Genomic DNA, 24,790 nt, shown 5'->3' on the forward strand with positions numbered 1-24,790 from the left:
ACTTAAAAAACCCTTTTAATTGGCATCTGTATTTTAAAAGAAAAGTAAAATAATTTCCACTTTCACTTGACATTAAAACTTTGATGTGACCTTTCTGGGTTAAGCTTGATAGTGCATTCTAAAATAGCATTGTTTTCCAGATGGCCAGAATCATGTCAAAGATATAATGTGCAAAGCTCTTTAGAGAATTCTTTATTGCACCTGACAAGATGAGAGAGCAGGCAGCTGACATTTCTAATGCCTTGATAACATCTGGGTTATTCCACAGTATCACTTCACTAGGATTTAATTTCTGTACCATGTTGCTACCAATTTCTCAGTTCTTTAAAAATAAGAATGTATGATATGCATTTTCTGCCAAGATTGTCAGACATTATCCTCAATTTCTGCAGTAATTTACCACTAGTCCCTGATATTTATTAAATTCCTGTTACTGATGTATTTGTTTAGTTTCTAAATACTAGTTTTTAGATTTTTTATTTTTCTACAAGAATAACACTATTGCTTTTGTTCTTTAAACTACTTTGTTTCAAGTTTCTGTTCTTTAAGCTATTTTCTAGTAAATCATACATTTATGGAATAAAGGGCATTATGATATGAATCCTTTGATTTTCTGGGGAACAAGACATTGACAGTATTATATTTCAAAGTGATGTTCGATGTCTTTCTATGCAGTCATTCACCATTTTCATATTTATCTAATAAATGGTTGATCAAACTCACCCAGATTTTCTACTGCAACTCAAGCTTTTTGAAAATCACAGACACCTAATTTTGTGCACCTAAAATCTAGATAGTTTAGAGAAATATGTTGAACAACACAAGCCACCCTAGGGTCTCTATTTTATCAACTAAGAAAAGGCTTCTGTCCAGAGGTGCCATCCTGGACACTTGTTTTAGGATAAAAAAAAATCACCAAATCCACAAACCTTTTTCTAGAGGTGTGCCTTTTCTCTTCTTGCTACGAAGGGAGTCTGGTATTTCTAGCTCAAAAATAAATATCTGATTTAGGTAATCTAAAATATCTGAATCCTTTTTCAGGTAATTTAGCTTTATATTTGTGTTTTTCAATTATTTAGCTTAATTTTTTTCACATATTTGCAGCTGAGTTTTCCACAGCTAACTTTTAAGAGTAATCTAATTAAAAAAATGTGAAAACATCTTCATTGCTAGTTTGATTTTTAAGGCCTCTTCAAAAGCAAAACATTTTGAAATATTGTTATATTCCTATTTTTTCTTAGTGAATTATTTTATTTGTTATTACAAAAACATTTCTTAATTGATTGTTGTCTTTGGTCCATATTTTAAATTATAGGTATTATTTAACATTTTTTATTAGATGTATGTAATACATACAATAAAGCATAAATAATTTAATATCAGCATAATCTGAGTGAATGCTTTAGTTTTTAATCTGATACATGTTGTGGCAGTGTTCTCCAAACCCTCCTTTCCCTTTCTCCACTTGGGGAGTCCGGATGGTGGAAAGAGAAAAGGCACCTTTCCCACCGAGGGCTGGGGTCGGGGCACATGGACTTTTCCCAACATCATGTGTCAGAATCCCCATGCTTTGGCAAGCCCAGGATGCAATAGGTTGAGTTTTCCTGCTTCTCTTGGGGCCATTTGACACAATTACTCTTGGAGATATTTAAAAGGGAGTGAGCTGAAAAGCTTGCACTTCCTTCCCGCTGTAAAGCTTCTCTCTGGCAGAAAACTGCTTCTTCCCTGTGGCAAAGTGCTTTTTCCACTGCAGAACTCCCTAGCTGCAGAGCTCCCTTGCATTGCATTGCTGCAAAGCACACTTGCAGGCTCTATTTGGCTTTTTGCATTGCACATTGTGGATTATAATTGTAGTTCTGGAAGGCACCTGAAAACAGGAGACCATAAGGAGAAGCCCTCACAATTGCAATGCTGTCTCATGAGTAAAACTGGAATATTTCCTACAGTCTCTGAGGAATTTCCTGCCTCTTGTTACTGGAGGAAAATTTACTCCTTGTGAACATATCTTTTTCCAATTACTGTCTCTTAAAGTGTTTGCTGTTATTTATATATAAATGTTGTGAAGGTATTTCCAACACCCAAATCTGTAAATTTTCCTACCTTTGTATATAGTTTTAGGGGGTGGGGTTTTGGATTAATAAATAATTTATATTTTTATTAAGTTCCCACATCAACATTTCGTTTTGTTACATGTCTAAAAAGAACACATTATACACCCATGTATTTGGCACCCTTGGAGTAAAAATCTTAAACACAAGAGTTTACGTGGAAATGTTATCAGCTGAACTGTAGATTTTCATTAACTTATGCTAGCTAACATTACATTATTACTCTTGTATCTTCTCTAGGACCTCATCATCTCTCCACTATTGGTTTGAAATAGGAAAGCATGAAACAATTCTGTAAAGTGCTTGGTTTTTGTTTCTACCTCTTCACCTATTCCTGAAATATCTTAGGCAGAAAACTTGTTCCAGTCAGAATGACCTTTTAATTAAAAAACATTAGGACATGTCTCTCAAGCAGCTTCTTTCTGGCTTTGTGTTTCAGAAGTCTGTCAAGAAAAACAAGGTCAAGTATATTGGTAACTAACAAAGTTCAAGACTTCCTGAGTTATGGGAGACAGAAAGATGAATGAAAAAGAAATAAAGGACCAAGGAAAGAATCCAATGTTTAGGACTATTCATGATTTTACCATCTAAACAGCTGAATACAGATCTGAAAATGAATAAAATTGATAGAAAATGAAAATATTTGGTGGGGTTTTTCTGTATATAGATCTAGATGTTTCATTGTCAGATTGTTATGGTTTGAGGCTGGTACGTTAGCCTAGTGTCTTAGTTATAAACAAGAATAAGAACTTTCTGGACATCTTTGAGTAAAATGTAAATAAAGTAGGGGATTGGATGCATATATATATATGCATATGTATAGTTATGTCTATATCATTCCATTTGCTGCTGACTAGGATAAAGTTTGCTGTACAAACTATTCTGTCTCCTTTTCACTTTGCTCTGCAGCTTTGCATGGCTGGCTCCCTTATCTCTCACCTGACCATCTGCTGGCTCATATTATGTCTGTGAGGTACCGGGAAGGGAAAAGGGGGGAGAAGGAGGCTGAGAGCAGCCCTCTTGTAATCTCCCTTCAGGTACTGCAAGGCCACTATCAGGTCTCCTCAGAGTCTTCTCCTCTTCAGGCTGAACAACCCCAGCTCCCTCAGCCTGTCTTCATAGGAGAGTTGTTCCAGCCCCCTGATGACTTTTATGGCTCTGCTCTGGACCCTCTCCATCAGGTTCATGTCATTCTTGTGTTGAGGACACCAGAATGAAAGATCCAAAATTAGCTCATTAATGGTGTCTCTTAAATCAATGAATTACTGATGTTTCTTGAATCATTGTGTGACTGGTAATATTAAAATCAAATTATCAACCAAAAAAGAATGAAAAATGGGAATACCTAAGGTGTTTTCCTTTATATGTCATAAATCATAGAGTCATAGAATGGTCTGGGTTGGAAGGGACCTCCAAAGGTCATCTAGTCCCCAACCTCTGCAGCAAGCAGGGGCATCCTCAACTAGATCAGGTTTCCCAGAGCACTGTCAAGCCTCACTTTGAATATCTCCAGGGATAGGGCCCTAACCACATCCCCAGGCAACCTGTTCCAGTGTTCCACTAACTTCATGGCAAAGAATCTGTTCCTAAAATCCAATATAAATCTGCTCCTCTCTGGTTTGAATCTATTGCCCCTCATCCTATCACTACAGGCCTTTGTAAACAATCTTTCTCCATCCTTCTTGTAGGCCCTCTTAAGGTACTGGAAGGATGCTATTAGGTCTCCCTGGAGCTTCCTCTTTTCCAGACTGAACAATCCCAGCTCCCTCTGTCTGTCTTCATAGCAGAGGTTCTCCAGCCACCTGATAATTTTTGTGGCACTCATCTGGATCCACTTCAACTCCTTGTCCTTCTTGTATCGAGGGCTCCAGATCTGGATGCAGTACTGCAGGTGAGGTCTCACCAGAGCAAAGTAAATTGGCAGGATCACCTCACTGAATCTGCTCTCCACATATCTTTTGATGCAGCAATTGGCCTTCAGGGCTGCAAGCACACACTGAGCAGGTGTCTGAGCTGTTAATTCAAATTTTTTTTCAGAGCCAAGATGGAGAAAATTTTAATCTATGTCACTTCAAAACATAATATAAAACAATGTGAACTGCATTGTACTTGCTAGAGTATTTGCACTGATTTGATGACCTCTGATATAAGGAAGCAAATAGATCCAGCAAATTTAAGAGCTAAACTCTATTTAGTTAATCTGAATGAGACTACCCATTTGTATCATGTCAAGTGGAAACATAGTGGACATGCAAGCTAAGGGAGAGCAGGTGAAAAGGTTTTAGATGTTACAATGTGCTATAACATGTGAATGACTTTCTGTAAATTGAAAGAGATTCAAAGTGTAAATTCAGTTTTCCTCTTTTATCATGAAAAATGCCTCTGTCTCTTTATATCTGAGTACATAATAAATTACAGAATCACAGAATTAACCAGGCTGGAAAAGACCTTCAAGATCATCTAGTCCAACCTATCATCCAACACCATCTAATCACCTAAACCATGGCACTAAGTGCCTCATCCAGTCTTATTTTAAACACTTCCAGGGATGGTGACTCCACCACCTCCCTGGGCATTCCAATGGCCAGTCACTCTTTCTGTGAAGAATTTCTTCCTAACATCCTACCTAACTTGAGAAAAGAAGAACAATTATGTGTTATTTTGCAGTTGAAAAATCTAATTGCTGTGATGGAAATGCTTCATGCTAACACTTAACTCTCACACATTAAAAGTAATCGATATTGATGCAAAATATATTGGAGTCTTCAACAAAGTGTAAGCAAAAAGCATACAGTATCTTCAACACACATTGTGATCTAGCTCTGTGTATACTACATCACACCGGTGATGCCACATACTGATGCCCCTATGCTGATCCCACTGATGGCTATGGTTCATAGTACTCCTTGTTGAAATCCACTCTAGAGAGCTCTTTGACAGAATAAGTCAGAAGTGCAGTGTTTTGGTTCTACTATGGTTTTCCTCTGTTCTGCCTGATGTTTTCATTCTGCTGGCTGCTCTTATCCCCTCTCCCACCCTCAAAGGGGATATCAGCTGCTCCTGATACAACTCATTTGATGGTGAGTGATGTCTTTCCAGTGTTCCTGGTGTATTTGGTAGGAAGCTCTGTGAATTTGCAGCCATTTGTGCTCATATTGTCATATGCAACTTTTACTTGGATGCCTCCTACATACAACTTGTCTTTTCTGCTTCAGTGGTCACATTATTCCCATACTTATATAAAATGCTTAGGCTTTGTGCCTGGATATGCCCTCCCAGTGGTACAAAATGCTTACACGCTATTATTGGCTACATTATTTCAGTATGCTTATATTTGGGTTGGTATTAATTAGACTCTAGTCAATAAATTTATAATTTCTAGACATCACTGGCCTCTGTTTTAGCTACAGTTAATTGTGATATACTGCCCTTGTGCCTGATGTGGGACATATAGGCTTATCAACATGAAACAACAGCCTCTTCATTTTAACTATCCAAGCAGCATAGAGTTTCTGGCAAAGCAATTTCAGCCAGTATCTCTCTAACCAGGGTAGGTAGAAAACTCCAGCTTCTGGACCTCTATCTTGCCAAAATTCAGACAATTAGCAAGTATTATTTATATTTATTTCCTCTTAGCAAAGATTATGTCTAGAATTTTGGTTAGACCATAGTGCATAGGTTGAATACAGACAAGCATGAGGACTGGAGGTGTGCACACGTTCAGATTCACTGACTTCTTTGTCCCTTGGTTATATTTGTTGCCAGAAAAATCTTCAGACTTGATAGCTTGCTAAAACAAATTTTCTCCAACTTATGCTACTGTGACTCACCTCCCAAACCTCCTAAATAAAAAGCAGATTATAGCATCAGGACACTTCACCATTAAAAAAAACAATATTAATATCTGCACTGAAGACTATCGACTAAGCAAATGTGATTACTGAATGAAAGGGATGTGTCTGTCTGTGAATGGAAGGAGAAAAAGATGGACTGTAGAAGCAGGAGTGGAATGTGGAAGCAGAAGTGGAAGTGCAAATTAGACACTATACCTGGAATTCTTTTTGAAACTAATTTTCTTTTTAGTTCTTGACACTGAACCAGCACACAAAATCCATAAATCCAATTCAGTACCTGTAGGGAAGCACCACTCTGTGTGCTGTCTGATGAACAGTGAACTGTCCATGTGAACAGTAATTATGTTCAAAGTGGTGACAACAGCTACACTCCTCTTGCAATTTAAGGGAAAAAGAATACGAACATCAACGCATTTTATTTATAGGAATACTATTCTTAGGTACTGAAAGAGGGACAAAACATCTAATTTTTCAACTTTCTATCCATTCCTTCTTTTTATGTTGTTATTTTCCAGGTTGGGTTCAGTTTATTTTAAAAATAAATATACTTCCATTACTTGTAGCATATCAACACCTGTTTTAACTTCTACTAATTTAATACAACTTCACATCTTGGCAGATATTCTATATTTTTAAATTCATAATTCAGCCTAGATTATTTTCACTTTAAAATAATTTGAGCTGCCTTAAAAGCCTTTCTTAACTTTGTCTAAATAACAATTTAATCCATGATGGCTAGTAAATGTAGCAGCCATTTAGTAAAAAATCAAAACCCTGAAAGATTAAATTAATTACCAACATTCTTTTCAAGTAGAGCCATGATTTATTGAGCTAAAGACACAAATACATGCTTTGCAACACTAATAATGAATGACATTAGAAAAGCAACATTTTCTTAAATATAGCACAGAACATACAGAGTACATTTTCAACAGAAATAATTTTGTACCTCCTAAATTTCTTTTGTATCTAAATTAGATTCTTACGTAAGTAGTACTCTAAGAGTATTGTCACAGTGATAATCTATAAATTAATATATCATGCTGCAGCACTAAGAAATACATACATGTAAAACTTTTATCAGAGCAAGTAGGATAAGAGATTGATTGCATGGTTTTCTTAAATCAATATAAAAACCTGTGTGTATTATACAGGCAAGGATAATGCAACTATTAAAGTTATAGATGCACTTGAAAAACTAGTCAGTGTGGAAGCTTCCTAAAATTGTGAATAAAATATTCAATCTCACACTTTAGAAATACCCATACTTATTTTTCCTCCTGTGCTGAATTTTATTGTGACTCAAGCCCTCCTGCTGTCCTTTCCAAGTGCTGCCCTCACTAATTTGCCGCCTCTAGAAGCATGTGGAAAGTATTAAATTACCTGTACTTACCAAACTGTTCCACTCAAGACTTGTGTTTAAAATATATGATCTCAAAGAGGAGATCCAAATCCACCAGACAATTTTTTTTTTTTTTAATCATCTTTCCTGCAAATGATGTGGAGGAAACACTTACATCAGATTTTGCCACTTTCATCTTTGGTTTAACTATATTTAGCCTTATTTCTTATGACATATTTTGTTGCTTTAGCCCAGGTGTTCCTTCCTGCCAGGCTGTACTACTCCAGGTGTAAAACCATCTTGATACTGTTAGGAAAATGCATCCCCTCCATCTGAAGCCTTGTAAAATTTTGACAGTTACTTTAAACTCTCATCATAGTCATTGCAGACAGAGAGGAAAAACATATCTAATTCATCCTGTTTAATAATAAATGTCTCTGAGAGAAGGCATGAATCAACCGTTGGAAAAGCTCTCTCCACAGGTTATCAAGGAAACCTGGATGATTACATTAGATTAAATTACTACCTTTAACAAGGTTAAAGGAAATGAGTTGGATCTCACTTGTTATGCCAACCCATGATAATTTTCTCTGTTCTTTACCTTAACACCTTCCATACCTCTTTGTTATTTATTTATTTCATTCTTAAAACTCTGTCTACCCTTGACCTACCTCAGTCTCTCTCCATCAACTTTCTCCACTCTTGCCTCTCACCATTTAAACAGGTGACTAACAAAAGGTGATTTCTGTTTCTAATGAATCTTCCTCCTCTGTCCCTTGAAAAGGTTTCCAAATGCTGTAATAGTCTAGCTCTCCCTTGCAATTTTACAATCTGAAAACACTTTATTCATTACAATTCTATAATTCTTCCTTCTCTGATCCATTTAATTCTTTATTACAGTATCACAGTATATCAGAGGTTGGAAGAGGTTGGAACAGGTAAAATGTTGTGAACTGTTAAATATGCTGAAGATGTAGACTGCAAGCATACTAAGTGGGATCCAGAGCTAATGGACAAATATTCTGGTATTAAGCTCCTTGTGTCTCAGATGGGCATAATAGTATTAGCCTTCCTTAAAGTGGTGTTGTATGTGCAGAAAAATATTTGTGAGCTATTGAGATATCACAGTGATGTGTATACCACAGAAATGCTCCAGAAGATGTTAATAATTCAAAATACAGTCTACAGTTGATTTGGTGTCCTGTACATAAAATGGGTGTGATGTGCTGAATGACAAGATTACAAAATAATTGGCCAGCTAGCTACTTTGTGCATATATTCTATTCTTTATCTTTTGTTCAGGGTTATCTCAAGGAAAAAAAATTATAATCACAGTCTGTGAAATAATGCATATGTCAGGTGAAATTAAAGTTGTACTGGAAATTCTAATCTGGTATTGCTTGACTTTATAATGTTGTTAGAGGTATTTTTTCCAGTCCCTTTCTCCCATCTTCACACAATAAAATGTTAAGTTGTTTTTTTTCATATTTTTTTCATGTGTGATATATATCTGTTTACCTGAGCAAATCTGGGAGAGAACATGACTGATATTAGCTGATATTATTATACAACACCCTCCGCTGTGGAGCGAAGGGTATGGATCTTCTTTTTTTCAGTTCATCTGATAGCTCTGGTGCTCAGAAACGACAGACAAGCCATTTCTACTCTCTACAAACCTAAGAAGGGATATATAGAGGGTTTATGTAGTCCTAATAACCATGTTGACTGCAGATTTTGAATCAATGAAGAGAAAGAATAACTCTTGTAAATGTTATTCAGGGAAGAAGCCTTTTTTATTTTGGGTTCAGTTTCACTGAGTAATATTTGTTCTAGACAGTATCCTTACTATAAATGTGCTCATTGGCATGGCTGATTCCTTCTCTTTGAGTGTGTAACTAAAAAATAAAATTAAGCAGGTAAGTGCAAAATAAAATAATAATAATAACAACAAAAAAATCTGTGTACAGGAATAAAAATAAATACAAATTCAGTTGCAAGCCCATGAGAACAAGTCTGTATTTTTTATGTTTTCTCTGCCACAAATATAACAGTCACTACCTTTGTTGTGCTCTTGGGAAAAAACATCAACATTATTACTACCCAGTAGTTGACTTTTTTTTTTTTTTTTTGTTGCAGTTCCTGGTCAAATTAGAAGAATGACCAGAACTCAAGGGGAAAAAGAAAATATTGCTTGATTTAATCAGTTTTTATAGTCACAGTTTTTATATTCTCTTCATTTCCATGTGACAGTGAATTCAACAACTTCATAATTAGTTTGAGATTTGTGAGTGAGTTGTGAGGTTTTAGAGTCTTGCACTGCTTTCATACTCTATTTACCATTTAGAGGAGTAGTAAGATAACCATTTATCCCACTCATTTGTCAAAATAATCTTTGAAGTTAGGGTGCCTCATATTGAAGACTGTCAGAAAGTTATAATGAAAGGAGCTGATTATGGTTTCTCAGTATCCATCATGACACAGCACTGTCTTAAACAGTCAGTGAAAATGATGTGTTAGGGAATTTTCAGGAAGGGTGTAAGAGACTGCTTCTTCATGAAAGAAAGGCTTTCTTGGAGAGCAGAGCCGGCACGAGTTCAGAGTTTTTGGACCTCGCAAATTCTTTGCTCATCTAAAATTCTGAATGATATTTCTAACTGATATATATATTTCTTACACCAAAAAGAACAAGGACACAAATATTATCTAGCTGGCAGCCTGTCACTAGTGGTGTCCCCAGGGATCAGTGCTGGGCCCCATCTTGTTCAATATCTTTATTGATGATCTGGATGAGGGGATTGATGATCTGGATGAGTCAATCATCAGTAAATTTGCAGATGACACCAAGCTGGGAGCAGGTGTTGATCTGTTAGAAGGTAGAAGGGCTCTGCAGAGGGACCTTGACAGGCTGGACAGATGGGCAGAGTCCAACAGGATGGCATTCAAGAAGTCCAAGTGCTGGGTGCTGCACTTTGGCCACAACAACCCCATGCAGAGCTACAGGCTGGGGTCGGAGTGGTTGGAGAGCAGCCAGGCAGAAAGGGACCTGGGGGCACTGGTTGACAGCCACCTGAACATGAGCCAGCAGTGTGCCCAGGTGGCCAAGAGAGCCAATGGCATCCTGGCCTGCATCAGGAATAGTGTGGCTAGCAGGAGCAGGGAGGTCATTGTACCCCTGTACACAGCACTGGTTAGGCCACACCTTGAGTACTGTGTCCAGTTCTGGGCCCCTCAGTTTAGGAAAGATGTTGAATTGCTGGAGCATGTCCAGAGAAGGGCAACGAGGCTGGTGAGAGGCCTTGAGCACAAGCCCTGTGAGGAGAGGCTGAGTTGGGACTGTTTAGCCTGGAGAAGAGGAGGCTCAGGGGTGACCTCATTGCTGTCTACAACTACCTGAAGGGAGGTTGTAGCCAGGAGGGGGTTGGTCTCTTCTCCCAGGCAACCAGCACCAGAACAAGAGGACACAGTCTCAAGCTGCGCCAGGGGAGGTTTAGGCTGGAGGTGAGGAGAAAGTTCTTCACAGAGAGAGTGGTTGGCCATTGGAATGTGCTGCCCAGGGAGGTGGTGGAGTCACCATCCCTGGAGGTGTTCAAGAGAGGATTGGACGTGGCACTTGGTGCCATGGTTTAGATAGTCATAAGGTTTAGGGTGACAGGTTGGACTTGATGATCTTTAAGGTCTCTTCCAACCTTCTTGATTCTTGATTCTTGATTCTTGATTCTTGATTCTTGATTAAGGGAGAATAACATTTTGTAGCTCATTTACACAGATCAGAAGTCTCTTCATTCCAGCTCATTAGAAATGCTAAACCAGAATCAGCACATTTTATTCCTGATTTTAGAGGATAGTCAAATATTCAAGTTAAAATTTTCAGCTAATGATCCTTCACAGTTCAGTATAGTGGCTGGGGGGTTTTATGTTTTTTGGTTGGCTGGTTGATTTTGTTTGTGTTTGTGTTTGTTTGTTGGTTTGTTGTTTTTTAGTTGTTGTTTTTTTTTTGGGCAGGGGGGTGTCTTTTGATTTGAGGGTTTTTTTGTGGGTTTTTGGTTGGGTTTTTTGTACTTGTTTTATTCTGAGTGTTTTGGGGTTATGTTTTTCATTTCGTGTTGGATGTGTCAGAAGCACTTCAAAGTCTAATAATTTAATGAAATAATTTTTTTAAAATATATTACTGGAATAGCAGTTCTCATAAAGTAATTTGTGAATACAGGTGGAGAATGAACAGATTTTTAATCCAAATAAAATTGTCAAAAAATAAAATTAAAAACTAAATAAATTGCCAACCTACTTTTCAAAAGTCAAAAGGTTTGTGAAAAGTGAAAATTGTCTTTTGTGGATTCAAGCCCTCTTTTTTTGTACTTATTAAATCCTTTTTTAGAAATAGTTTTCAATGAAAAAAATAATCAAAGCTAACCTTCCCTTGTTGAAAACTATTTAATTTAAGCACAGAAGAATTTTCCTCTTATTATTATTAACACATTGCCCAGCAGTCCCAACAACCCCACTTTCATTTCCAGAAAAATTAATTTAAGAAATTTGAGAATGACTGTGCACATTCTTGAAAAAACACCAAGCAGGTACATGCTTAATGACAATGTTGTTAGCAATTTAATCATAGAATCATAGAATCAGTCAGGGTTGGAAGGGACCACAAGGATCATCTAGTTCCAATCCCCCTGCCATGGGCAGGGACACCTCACACTAGATCAGGCTGGCCAGAGCCTCATCCAGCCTGGCCTTAAGCACCTCCAGGGATGGGGCCTCAACCACCTCCCTGGACAACCCATTCCAGGCTCTCACCACTCTCATGGTGAAGAACTTCTTCCTCACTTCCAGCCTGAATCTCCCCACTTCCAGCTTTATTCCATTCCCCCTAGTCCTATCCCTACCTGATATCCTAATAAGTCCCTCCCCAGCTTTCTTGTAGGCCCCCTTCAGATACTGGAAGAATTTTGTCTTTATCCTGTTTCTGTTTACCTCTCAAAAAGAAACAAACAAAAGTAACAAAAACAAACAAATGGGGGAAAAAAACATTAAAAAGTAAACAAAACCCATAATCCTTTCCTACCTCCCTCCAAAGTGAGAAAGAACTCACAAAACAAGAATGTTTGTTAGACCCCATAAGATACCTCAAAATATACAATGGGGCAAAATACCTGTACAAACACAAAGCCTTCCCCAATTACTTGGTACTGTAAATAAACAATACATTGGTGATCATAGTTCTAAGACTTGATGCTGTCTTAAATCCACTGTATTTTGAAATACTGGAGGTTTCATGGTTAGATCAACATACAGTTTGCAGTAAAATTTCTATGTAATTGAGACTCCTGGTTGTGCCCACAATCTTTTTCAACATAGCATGAAATATATTGCACATTTTGGGGCTTAAAATTCTTTAGCTATACTTGAAGACACCACAGGTGTCTGTTGGTTGTTTTTGAAGCTAACCAGGATTTCTTAAAATACAGGTGATCATATGATAAAACAAGACATAATATCTGAAATCCAGTACAAAAAACTCCACCAGCTATCTATGATCTCATTCGATGAAACATGAACTGAAAAACTGTCTTAAATAAAATCTTTATGTTTAAATTATGTTACATTGTGACAGACATTGTATGGTCACACATTAGACCAAATATTTGTAACAAATGTATTTCATTGCCAGACTTGTCAACAACAGAACAAATATAAAGAACATATTCAGATTCCATTGTCTTGCATTTGAGTAGAATAAATTAAATAAGGATGAACTAAACCTACATATGCAGGCAGCACAACAGGAAACCTTGCATTTTTCTTTTACAGGACTGCAACCCAACATGACAATAGACACAAAAACACAAGAATAATAATCATCGTCAATCCTCCTCATTTTAAGTGTCATAAAAGATATAAAATTCCACAAGCATTTTGCTGAATTCTACATTATTAAAAAAACCCCAAACTGATGATGTCTTAGAGGTTTTCTTTTTTAAGTGATTTTTTTCCTGAGGTTTTCTTTGTTCGCTTTTGATTTTTTACGTATTTTACTGGCATTAATATTTTCAAGAAACAGTGTCACTGTTTAAAATATTGAAGTTCAGGTTAGTAGCCCACACACCAAGTAAGACCTTGTATAAGTTTCACAATAATCCCTTTTATACTGAGCTTGGTTTTCAAAGGATAAGTCTCTCTGAAAGGGTGCACTGAGTATGTTTTTGGAGTGAATGAGGAAAATTAATTCACAAGAACTTGAACTAAAAGGGTCACAATGTAGTCTGATGATGGTATAGTTTGTTTTTTTTCTGCAGTGTGAAAAACAACCTAAACAAACTAAACACCAGTAAACCAACCAATCAACCAACCAAAAACAACAAATAAATACAAAAGCCTGGAGAATTAATCACAAAGATAATGCATACATATTATATATTTGTTTAATTAGAAGAATAAGATTCCTTTACTAAAAATCCTTATCATATTTTCTCTGTTATGTATCTTTTATGTTTACAAGATCTGTGAGATCAGGTCTTTCTAAACAAACAAACAAACAAACCCAGAAAAATAAACCAAAACCAAACCAACTCAACCTCAAAAAAACCCCATAAGTAATGAAATTCCCCCCCAAAACAAAACAAAACAAAACAAAACAAAACAAAACAAAACAAAAACAACAAACCTGTAAAACTGCTTAACTTGTGTTTTGAAAGTTAACTGTTTACAATAGCAATTATTGTATGGGTCAGTCCAGCTATTTGCTGAAAACTGCCAGGGACCTAGGAAATGCGAAGTTCACCTTAAATAAACAAGAAAAGCATTCACTTTGAAAGGAGGGGGTGGAGAGACTGTCAAACCATCAAAATGCAAACTAGTGAAACATCTAGATGGTTATGAATAAAAAAGAAGTCTGCAGAGGACTGAAATCGCAGTGTGTGCAGTCTCCCTGATTATGCTTTAATGGTCATGGTCATCCTTCAGCAAACAGCAGCAAAAGCTAAAAGAAGAAAAAATTAATAATCATTTGTGATTGAAAGATCTTTTTTTCCAAGGATCATTTGGTTACAGGAATATATGGAGAAAGAAAAAATTTTATTTTATATATTATCTATATATGTGTGTGTTCATAAATTTAACTATAAAATTTCCTTTTCTCAGAACTTTGATATTTGCCTGTTATTGAGAGGGCACAGGTGGTTGTAGAAACAGAAATATTATCACGTAATTTTTTTTTTAGAGAACAATTTCTGTGATACTGAAAATACTTCTGTGGGTTTCCCAGTCACCAAAACTGGTTAAAATGAGTAGCATGGTCAACCTCTCAGAAGAACTGCAGTAATAACAGTGTTCACAGTATAACAGTATCACAGTATATCAGAGGTTGGAAGGGACCTCATGAGATCTTCAGGTCCAACCACCCTGCCAGAGCAGGATCACTTAGGGTAATCCGCACAGGAATGCATCCAGGTGGGTTTTGAAAGTATCCAGAGAAGAAGACTCCACAACCATCCCTGGACAGCCTGTTCCAGTGCTCCATCACCCTTACTGCTCCACTGCTATCCCAGGGGCTGTAAGGGATAGTGGATTATGCACTGGGATAGCAGTGGAGCTGGTATCCTGCCTCACAATTGTCCCAGGAATGTCCTCAGTGAGGCTTGTTTTTCCCTTACCCCCTTCAAAATTAGTTTAAAGACCTATCAATCAGCCCTGTCAGTTCTTGTCCCAGAATTTTTTTCCTTTCAGAGATAAGTAGTTTTTTTTCTACAGTCAGCAGGCCTGGAGTCTTGTAGAGTAGCCTGTGATCAAAGAACCCAAAACCCTGCCATCGATACCAGTCCCACAGCCAGGCATTAATCTGCTGGATTTTCATGTTTATTCCATCATTAGGCATAGCCAGTGGGGGGACAGAAGCAAATACCACTTGTGTTCCTGACCCCTTAACCATTCGTCCCAGGACTCTGAAGTCCTTCTTCATTGATCTCAAACTTCCTTTTGGAATGTCATCATTGCCTACTTGGAAAACCAACAATGAGTAGTAGTCAGTTGGGCAGACCGGGATAGGAGGTTTTCTTACTACATCCTTGACCCTGGCCCAAGTAGGCAACAGACTTCCCTAAAGAGTGGATCAGGTCTGCATATAGGACCCTCAACACCCTTCAGAAGTGAGTCCCCGATGACAGTCACCTGGCGTTTCTTCTTGACTGCAGATGTTTTGACGGTAGGTTTGCTCACCCCTAGCCTCTCTGAACAATGTAAACAAGATAAGCTTTCATAGCTGCTGTTAGTTGATTTCACTTCCTGAACACTGGTTTTGGTGAAAACAGGTTCACTAAGAACTGCATATCTATTGTACAGGGGCACCTGAGGGGGTTCAGTGGCTTGTGGGGTGCCACACCTGGCACACTTGGTAGGAATTTTTCTCCATTGCTCTCCAGCTTCTGAGTCATTCTCTTTGGGAAGCTGGTAAGAGAGCAGGGAGCATTTAGTGTCCTGACTACTACATGGCTGATGGGACTGTTTGAAGGATGGCAGAGTCTGATTCCCCCAGTCCAGCTTCCTCTCGCAGTCCCTAGTAGTCCGCAGCCTTTCAACTTCCTCCTTTAGCTCAGCCACTAGACAGAGAAGGTCACCCACTTGCTCACAGCAAATACAGGTGTAGTCCCTGCAGTTTGCCATGGGAAGTGAGAGATTCTGGCACTCCTTACAGCCAGGAGTCTGGATACCTGAATGTTTATGTGGGACCTTTGTCTGGGTTGACACAGATCTTTTGGAAACACTTTTGTGATGAGTTGCAACCATCTCTGATCCTGCACCTGCTACTGGGACTAGAAAACATACTCTCTTTCTGTTCTTAGGAGCTCTTCAATTTAACTCAGTGAATGCCATCTTAGTTTATTAAAGATAGGCATGCAAAAAAAAGTATGTTTATTGAATAGGATTTTCCCCACAACGTTTTTAGAATAAATGGCGGCATAAATGTATTGACAGCAGCTAATCTCAGAGGGTGAAGTATGCATCCCTAATGATCCTTTTACTTATATTAAGGGAGAGTGAATGACAGGGAGTGCAAAATCTTATCTAAAAGGCAAAACACATTATAGTGCATAATAATGGACATAACAGGTCTGCTCAGATATGACCTATGGAAAAATGTTAGAAATCACTAAAATAATATGCCTGAAGACAGAGCACTTAGTCTTGTTATGGGTGAATGTGCTGTTGAGATCAATTAGATAACGTAACTCCTGTAGATGGTGAGAACAGCAGGTAATAAAAGCTAAAGCAAAGAATGTATTGCATATTGTGCTGACAAGGTCAAATTGATAGTAATGGTGTGTGATGGCAGCACTGCAATAAGGTTGTCTAATACTGTATGCATCTGATATTGGTTTTCATTACCCATACCCTGGCGTACAGTCAGCAGCTCACTAAAATGATAGTGATTGCCCAGAGGACAAAGGGAAATAAGACAAGGAACTCAGTACTTGTGCATCCTGCAAACTGCATGAAGGCAGTTAAAACTGCCTGATGCTAGACCTACAAGGTTTACTACCATTGGGATCAGTTTGAGTTTATACTGCTTTTTATTAATTTTTAAACTGATGCAGTGCTTCAAAGTGCATGCTTAGTGAGTTTATTAAGACAGCCCATCAGAGACTGTGATAGTTCTCTTCAGAATAAGCCTACAATCTGCGTCATAAGTATGTACTCTAAATCAGTATGTAATGCATACCAGACACAAGATGTACTGTGATTTGGGAGGCTCATGCTTCAGGTTAATATTGAGGTTGTGTCTAGTTTGAATAAACCCCAAACCCTTAAATGAGTGTTTAGTACTCTTGTAACACTGCCTCATCATCATTCTTTTAAAACAAAATTAATCCTATGCCTTACATGAAATAAAATGCTTTCTACTTGTCCTTTAAGTTCTTCAGTATCTTGTCTTTACATCTTTCATACAAAATAAGTGATTTAAATGCAAGTAGCTTTAGTCTCTACTGAATAAGACGTGCTCATAGATAGAAAGGTAATGAAAAGTAGAGTGTCCTTTGGAAGGGTATATCAAGCATTGTAAAGAAAGGCACCTGGGAAGATAATTCTGGTCCTATCTGATGTCCTCACTGTTTATGCAAAATATGCACAGTTAAATAAAATTAAGCAGATAAATTTTCCATGGGGTAATTCTCTGGCTCATTTAGAGAATTTTTTTGTGGATGTGACTTCTTGTATACCTCTGAAGAGGTATTGAAGATCTGAAAATGTCTGAAGGGGCATCGTGTTAGGGGAAATCCTCCTGGGAGGAAGGGTCTTTGTGATGATCCTGATTCAAGCATAATGGAAATGTATAGGGACAACAGAGAAATGGTTCCTATGGCATTTGGATCACCCAGATGAGCCACATCAGGTATTCGGTTTTTGCAGAAGGAAAATACAGCAGTCTGACTTCTGCATGTTTGAAACGCTAGTTAAGTGTTTTAAATAAAGCCTTCTCTTTATCAGATGCCTGATGCATACAGACTGCAGGCTTCGGGCAACTTGGTTTAAGCCATGGCAAGCATATGCCACTTCTTTCTACTCAACAATGGCCCTGTTTCTGTCCTTCGGCAACCTCTTACTACACAGCAGTACCAAGGCTGTAGCTCTAATGCCATCTCCTACTATTACATTCATAACACTGTGTTCCTGTCAATCTGCTGTCCTCTGCCTCCTTCAAAAACTTATTTTAAAAAGTGTGTGGGCTTACTCTCTTCAGTCATTACTTAATTGGGGAATTATATTCTGTTTGGAGAACCATTACTGGATATATACACTCAATAGAACCAATCTCATTAACATTGTGTTGAATGTTCTGCTTTAAAAATACTCAGTATGCTCTCCAAATATTGATTAAGTTCATAATTTGACTGGTTATACCCTTTCTCCTCACAAAGACCTGAGTTTCTCACCAAACTTGTTGGGGAACAACAACTAAGTCCTAGAAAATCCCACAGTAACTTGTCCCTGTCAATAAGAATGCACTTTCATATCAGCAAAGATAAGTGCATAAAAACATATTTAAAAATCTTAGCACCATCTCATCAATATTATTTTTTAAACTACGCATGATTTCTGTAGAAAATTGCACATACTGCACATTCATTGCTAAACATAACATTTTTTGCCCTAGATTTTCTTTCTAAAAATGAGAAAATTCACTTTCTTAATATGTGCCTTTTATTATTTTACTGCTTTTCAGCCTAACTGTAGATAGCTGAAGTCATTACCTATGCAGATACACTATTTTGGAGGTTATTATTGACAAAGCACTATCTTAACACCTTCTTTTAGATAGATAGTGCACTTTTGATCAAACAAAAAACCTAAAGAAGATTTGTCAGTGCTTCAATTATTCTATACACTCTCCCCGTAACAGTAAGTATGATTATGACTAATGCAGCCTGCATCAAGATGACTTCCCTAAAATGCTGAGATTAAAAAGCAGAGACAAAAACAAATTCATTATGTTGCAGCTCTGTGATTTTGTGCTGAATAAGAAAACATATACATGTAAGCATTATTACAATGGCTGTAATTAGTTCTGCAGTAGGAAATGTATTAAAATACACTTTCTTTACTAAAATTTGCTGGGGTTTATCAACTTTGAAACACTTTGTTCTGAAGCATTTTATATGCTTCTGTGAAGAACAGAACAAGAGAGACTCCTGCTGGCTCGAACATTCTGGTTCTAAAATATCTGTAGTTAACTAGAGGCTACTTATTCAGTACATGCTGTCATTAATGTCAAAAGTGATTATTTTGTGTAAATATTTATATACCTATATATATCCTATGATAAAGTAAACTAAATTAATGAAGAAGTGCATAGTTCACAAAATTATTTTCTTCACATTAATTCTACTCTCAGGCTGAATTTTAACTTATTGTTATAAAATACTATTGTTTTCCTCACAAGATGTTTTCTTTATTCTTTGTATAGGATAATGGCCACTTCTCAGAGAATGAAAAAAACAGCAGTTGAATATTCCCTTATCCTCCAGATGCAGTATGCCTCTACCTACTATGCAAACTTGCACTGAATAAAGAATTATTTAATTCCTCTTGGACCTTCTGTAGTTCTCACATCTGTATCTGTAGGTAAGATCCTTAAAAGGATATAAGGGCTGGATGAACAAAGGTATTTAATACCCAAGTTCCAGTTAATGCAGTGGGAACCACACACTGAACAGAAATACTGCTGTGTCTGAGCACTATAGTTCAGGACTGTGAATGTTCACTAGCATAGTCTATACTGTACCACAGAGGCAGCACAAGAAATCTATGCAGGCCCCCAAACCAGGGCGATCTTTCTGAAGAATCAAACTGCCATGCAAGCAGGGTAGCTACACTCTACAAAATATTGAAATTGAGCTGCTAATTTCTGGTCATCAGAAGTATGACTTTCAGCAACTTTTGCTTTGCAAGTAATAACTGTTTCTTCCCCTTGCCAATTTTTGTACACTACAGGTTGATTATCAAACTGTTTACTTAGTTGCAATTCAACTCTAGAGGTGCCTAAGCTTTACTGGTAACATTTTTGGGGAGTGTCTTATTATGACCATCAAATTAAGATGTTTTTCCAACAATGAACAGACCTTGCCCACTTCTTAGCCACCACTGGAATTAAACATTAGAGATTTTAATCATGATGTCATCTAGAGTGAAAACCAGACGTTCTCAGAGATGGCTAACCTCACAGAAAACATATCTGAGAGAACAGTAACATTTTCTTATATTGACTAAATTAGAAGTTAGGAATTCTGCTGGGAAATGGAAAACTCTCATTAAAATCAGTTCTTTTTAAGCGGACTTGAATGCACATTATCAGAGCCCTCCTGGCTCACAAAAATTTAAGATTACAGCTGTCAAGATTGCATTTCTGAAAATAAGTTTTGTGTACTTCATCTTGAAAAATGCACTTCTCCTGCAGTACAGCAAAGGGAGAAATGTCAGTGATTTGTTCCGTATCACAGCAGATATTTGTAGAAGGTTTTACCAAAGAATACATTTTGCAGAATATTAAACAAACTTTCTTGAGTTCTGAGTCATCCTTTCTCCCTTTCTCTTTCCTTCATCTTGATGTCTGTCTCATCTTCTAGGAATGGGATAGTGACTTCACTATCCTGTAGAAGTTAGAGACAAGAAGGCAGCAGTCAAAAAGGAAAGCTAAAACACTATGCAGTTAAATTCAGCTAAGTGCACAAGAGCATACAGCTACAAATTATATGTTATAATAGACTTACACAAAACATGCTATCACATAGAAGAAAGAATCAGTCAGTCTCTGTGATCATAAGGGTTAGCTCAACATGGTACATCTGAGCTGGAAGATCTGAGAGTACCTCCAGGCTCCTCTGCTGGGGTCTAGTTGCACATGGTCTCCTGCAGGGATATACCCAACCCCACTGGCCCCTTCCTGGGGGAGAAGCTGTGAGCTGCAAACCAATAAGAAGCCTCAAGACAGGCAGTCCAGCTCCCCAAAGCAACAGCAGTCACCAGTGCTACGACCACATATAGCCCAGCTGTAGCTAACTTAATCTGCTCTGCTGTCATGGGGGCTTATCAAATGTGGGGACTACAAATAAGGAGAGAACCCAGAGCAAGGTGAGTATGGCAAGACATTCTGCACTGGAATAAGAGGTTTTGTCTGGAGCTTATTGACATAAACTAACTGTGAAGACAGGAGGCCAGTTTTCTTGAAGTCTGATGATGCTGATTGGGTTTTTTGGTTGTGTGATCTAGGTTAGTAACTTTGCATTGTGGATACAACTGCATGCCAATTTACTACAATGAATGCTTTCTCAATAGTTATTGGTTCTTCTATTATTTAACACAGACAGCTTTTTTAGCAATTGGTTGAAGAGTTAACTAATACTACATCCATGGTTTACACTAATTTTCCTCTACTTAATAACAGTAAATTGTTTAAAGTGCTACAGAGGACCTGTATTTTCTTACCCTCTGACAATTTGGAAAATAGGGCTTAGTAAAGCTGGGAACTTCCACAGCAAAAGTAGGAGATCAGAAATACTTCCCTTTGCAGTCAAGAATAAGGGCACTCGTGATGGACAGCTGTCACCTGTTCCAATCCGTTAATGTTGCCATGCCCTCATAGAATCATAGAATCAGTCAGGGTTGGAAGGGACCACAAGGATCATTCAGTTCCAACTCCCCTGCCATGGGCAGGGACATCTCACACTACATCAGGCTTGCCAGAGCCTCATCCAGCCTGGCCTTAAACACCTCCAGGGATGGGGCCCCAACCACCTCCCTGGACAACCCATTCCAGGCTCTCACCACTCTCATGGTGAAGAACTTCTTCCTCACTTCCAGCCTGAATCTCCCCATTTCCAGCTTTATTCCATTCCCCCTAGTCCTATCACTACCTGATATCCTAAAAAGTCCCTCCCCAGCTTTCTTGTAGGCCCCCTTCAGATATTGAAATGGGACATGGGAGGTGCAAATGGGCTCAGAGAACTGGAGTCTGTATTTACATTTTTTAGTTGTGTGTTATTTAGAACTTCGGCTTAGCTTTCATAGCAAAGCTGAAGATAAATGTACATTGCTACCTAAAAGTTAGGTGAGATCTTGATGTTACAAATTGAAAATAGGTTCAGGCAAGGAAGAGGAATTCATCCAGCTATGAATTAAAGGTTTAGTGATATCAATATTGAAATAAACATTTCAGAATTTTCAGCAGGAAACTGGTACTCCATGAGCATGCTTGACTTTACTGAGACAGGTGTTATTAAAGAGCTAAGCAGAATTTACCTGTAAGTAAAAAAGAAAACCAAAACAAACAAAAAAACCCACAATGAAAAAACCCACATTAAAGTTTCAAAAACACTTCTTACCTTTTCTCAATTTATGACATTTTCTTCTGAGCAATACAGAGAACTTAATTAAACAATCAATTTTGAATTTCATTAAAGTATATTAATTTTCAAAACTCATTGATATTGTATTATTTACAAATATATCCCCACAGTTACAAACAGATACTTTTGTAATGCTTTTTCACTTTTAAATAAAAGTGAGGCAAAAACTACAGTCACTTTCTAAAACTGTCTAAATGTAAAAATAAACCAAAGCTAGGTCTTATATATACACAGGAATTATCATCTGCCATCTGAAAACTTAAAAAAATACACCAAAATTGCAAATGCTTTTCTATTGCAACTGCTGGGCCTGATCCTGAGGCTGTTAATCAGAACAAAAAGATCTTGAAATTCTTTTCCATTACTCAGTCTGTGTGTAGCCAATAGTAGCTTTCCTGTAATATGATGCTGCCTGTATTCATTAATCTTTGCCTTACTCTACCTTAGAACTTTGGACTTATTAAAAGTAGTAGTCTGACTTTTATGTGAAGTCACAAAATTAGACAATAAATGTTATTGATAAAAAAGTAAAATGATGTATTTATTTCTGTGTTTTACCCAGAGGAATGGGCACAAGCTTTCAAATTATAAAATTTGAATAAATTATACCATCCCATAGGTCACCGTAAATTTAGAACTCCCTTGTTTTGGCTAAGAATACACTAATTGCAGATTTCTTGCTGAGGAGAATCACGTTGTATAATAAATATGTGAACATTTCAGTGAAGCATCCTTTCTTTTCGGCCTACTGGCATGCAGAGGACATTCCCTAAATATACAGTTTCAAATTGATAAAGAAAGAAAAAACACATGTTGGGTATAACTAAAAAGATACTATGATTGTTATGGTTTACAGTTTCTGGACAAAAGGGTATTCCAACCATTATGTTTAATGTTGTTGAAAAATATGTAATTAATAAAACCATAAATAATTCTGCTGCCTCAGTTAATGCCATGTTTGTCCACAAATAATACAACTGACATCATTGGAACCACTTGCAGGAAATAGTACCACTGAAGATAGCTAAGAGACTCCAGCTAGCTCAAACATACTTTACTTCAACAGTCATACTCAAGTATTTTTATGCTGAAGTAAATTTTCCAAGTATATAAGATAAAAACTTATTTACAATAATTATTTCTCACCCCAATTGCCAAGATGCTGTAAGTTCAGTTCATCTGTGGAAATCTCAGCAATACTGATGCATTTAATATTTAGAGAGACTGAAATTCCTTCTGTGTCTGCATATTCACAGCTCATCTTCTCAAATAAACAGGAAAACAAAAGATCTCTGGTAATCATTTCCATTACATTTGAAACACAGCATTAGGGATTGTATTCTGCAAGCAGTAAGAGAAGATGAAATATATGATAGAAGGATGTTAATAAAGCTCAAATCTCACAAAACCATTGTCATGAAGAGGTTATTAATTTATGAATGATGAACATTATTTTATTAATTATTAACATTATTAATAACCAATTAATCACCATTTTATATATTCATTCTAATGCATGGTTGTGAAAACATATCCCATAACTGGTTTAGTATATACAATTTGACCCAATTAGAATATTTACAGAATCAATTTCTAATTAAGGGAACAAAGGGTACGGTTCTGCTGCTTGTCTACCAGATGGCAACTCGACAGGACGCTTGGTGGCTTTAACTATATACACAGAAATTTGCAATGCTATCAAGAGGCAATTCAAGCTGGAATATCACACAGCTAAGCACGGGTGCTTTGAACTGAATGCTGCTGAGTGTTGCACACGATAAGATACACTGTGTCTTTTTTTGTAGCAAAGCATGTTGATGGGTTATGCTGGCTGGCTGCTGGCTGGCTGCCTAGGGCTGGCCCAGGGCTGGGCAGGGAAGGCTCTGGGACTGAGGCTGCGGCTGAGTCGCTGGCGGGCCGCGGGGGGGCTTTCCTCCCGACGGTGACTTTCTTTCTCCTCCCGCCTCTGCAGGAGAGGCAACTTTCTGCCAATCAGCAGCTTCCCTTGGCAGGGTGATCCCACAGCACAACTGTGGTAGCCAGGGGCTGGCAGGGCCAGCGCTGGGAGCAGTTCTGCACGGCAAGGCCGGGTCCTTCAGAGTAGGCCCTTGTGGTTGGGGTGACAGTTCCCAGTAGGCGGGGTCAGCTGTTTCCAATTCCAGAGACGGGTTTCAGGGAAAGATGCGGCTACGAGGAGCATCGCATCCCCCCAGCTCAAAATGAGCCAACGATGTTGATTCTCGGCGACTGCTTCCCATTTAAAGTTACAATGCAGTCCTTGGTTTGACTCGAAGGAGAAGGTGTCTCTCTCTCTTTCTCAGGAAATCCCAGGTTACATTACCCTGACGGCACAGGGCTGCAGAACAGCAATAACAAGGCTCCGTTTATCTCCCGTGAACAGCGGGGTCACACAGGGAGTGTGGCAGCTTGGTCAGGTGCTTATAACTGTAGCAGATGTTGGACTGCTGGGCTTGGGCTAGTCCCTCCCTCTCTGGGCTAAAGCTTACCCTTGGGGTGTCCAGTCCTCCTTAAGACGTGATCGGGCTTACGACACTTCTTTCGACAGAAAGTCGTAAGAAAGCTTACGAC

This window comes from Indicator indicator, chromosome 1, assembly GCF_027791375.1.
Source record: "Indicator indicator isolate 239-I01 chromosome 1, UM_Iind_1.1, whole genome shotgun sequence".
Taxonomy (NCBI): domain Eukaryota; kingdom Metazoa; phylum Chordata; class Aves; order Piciformes; family Indicatoridae; genus Indicator; species Indicator indicator.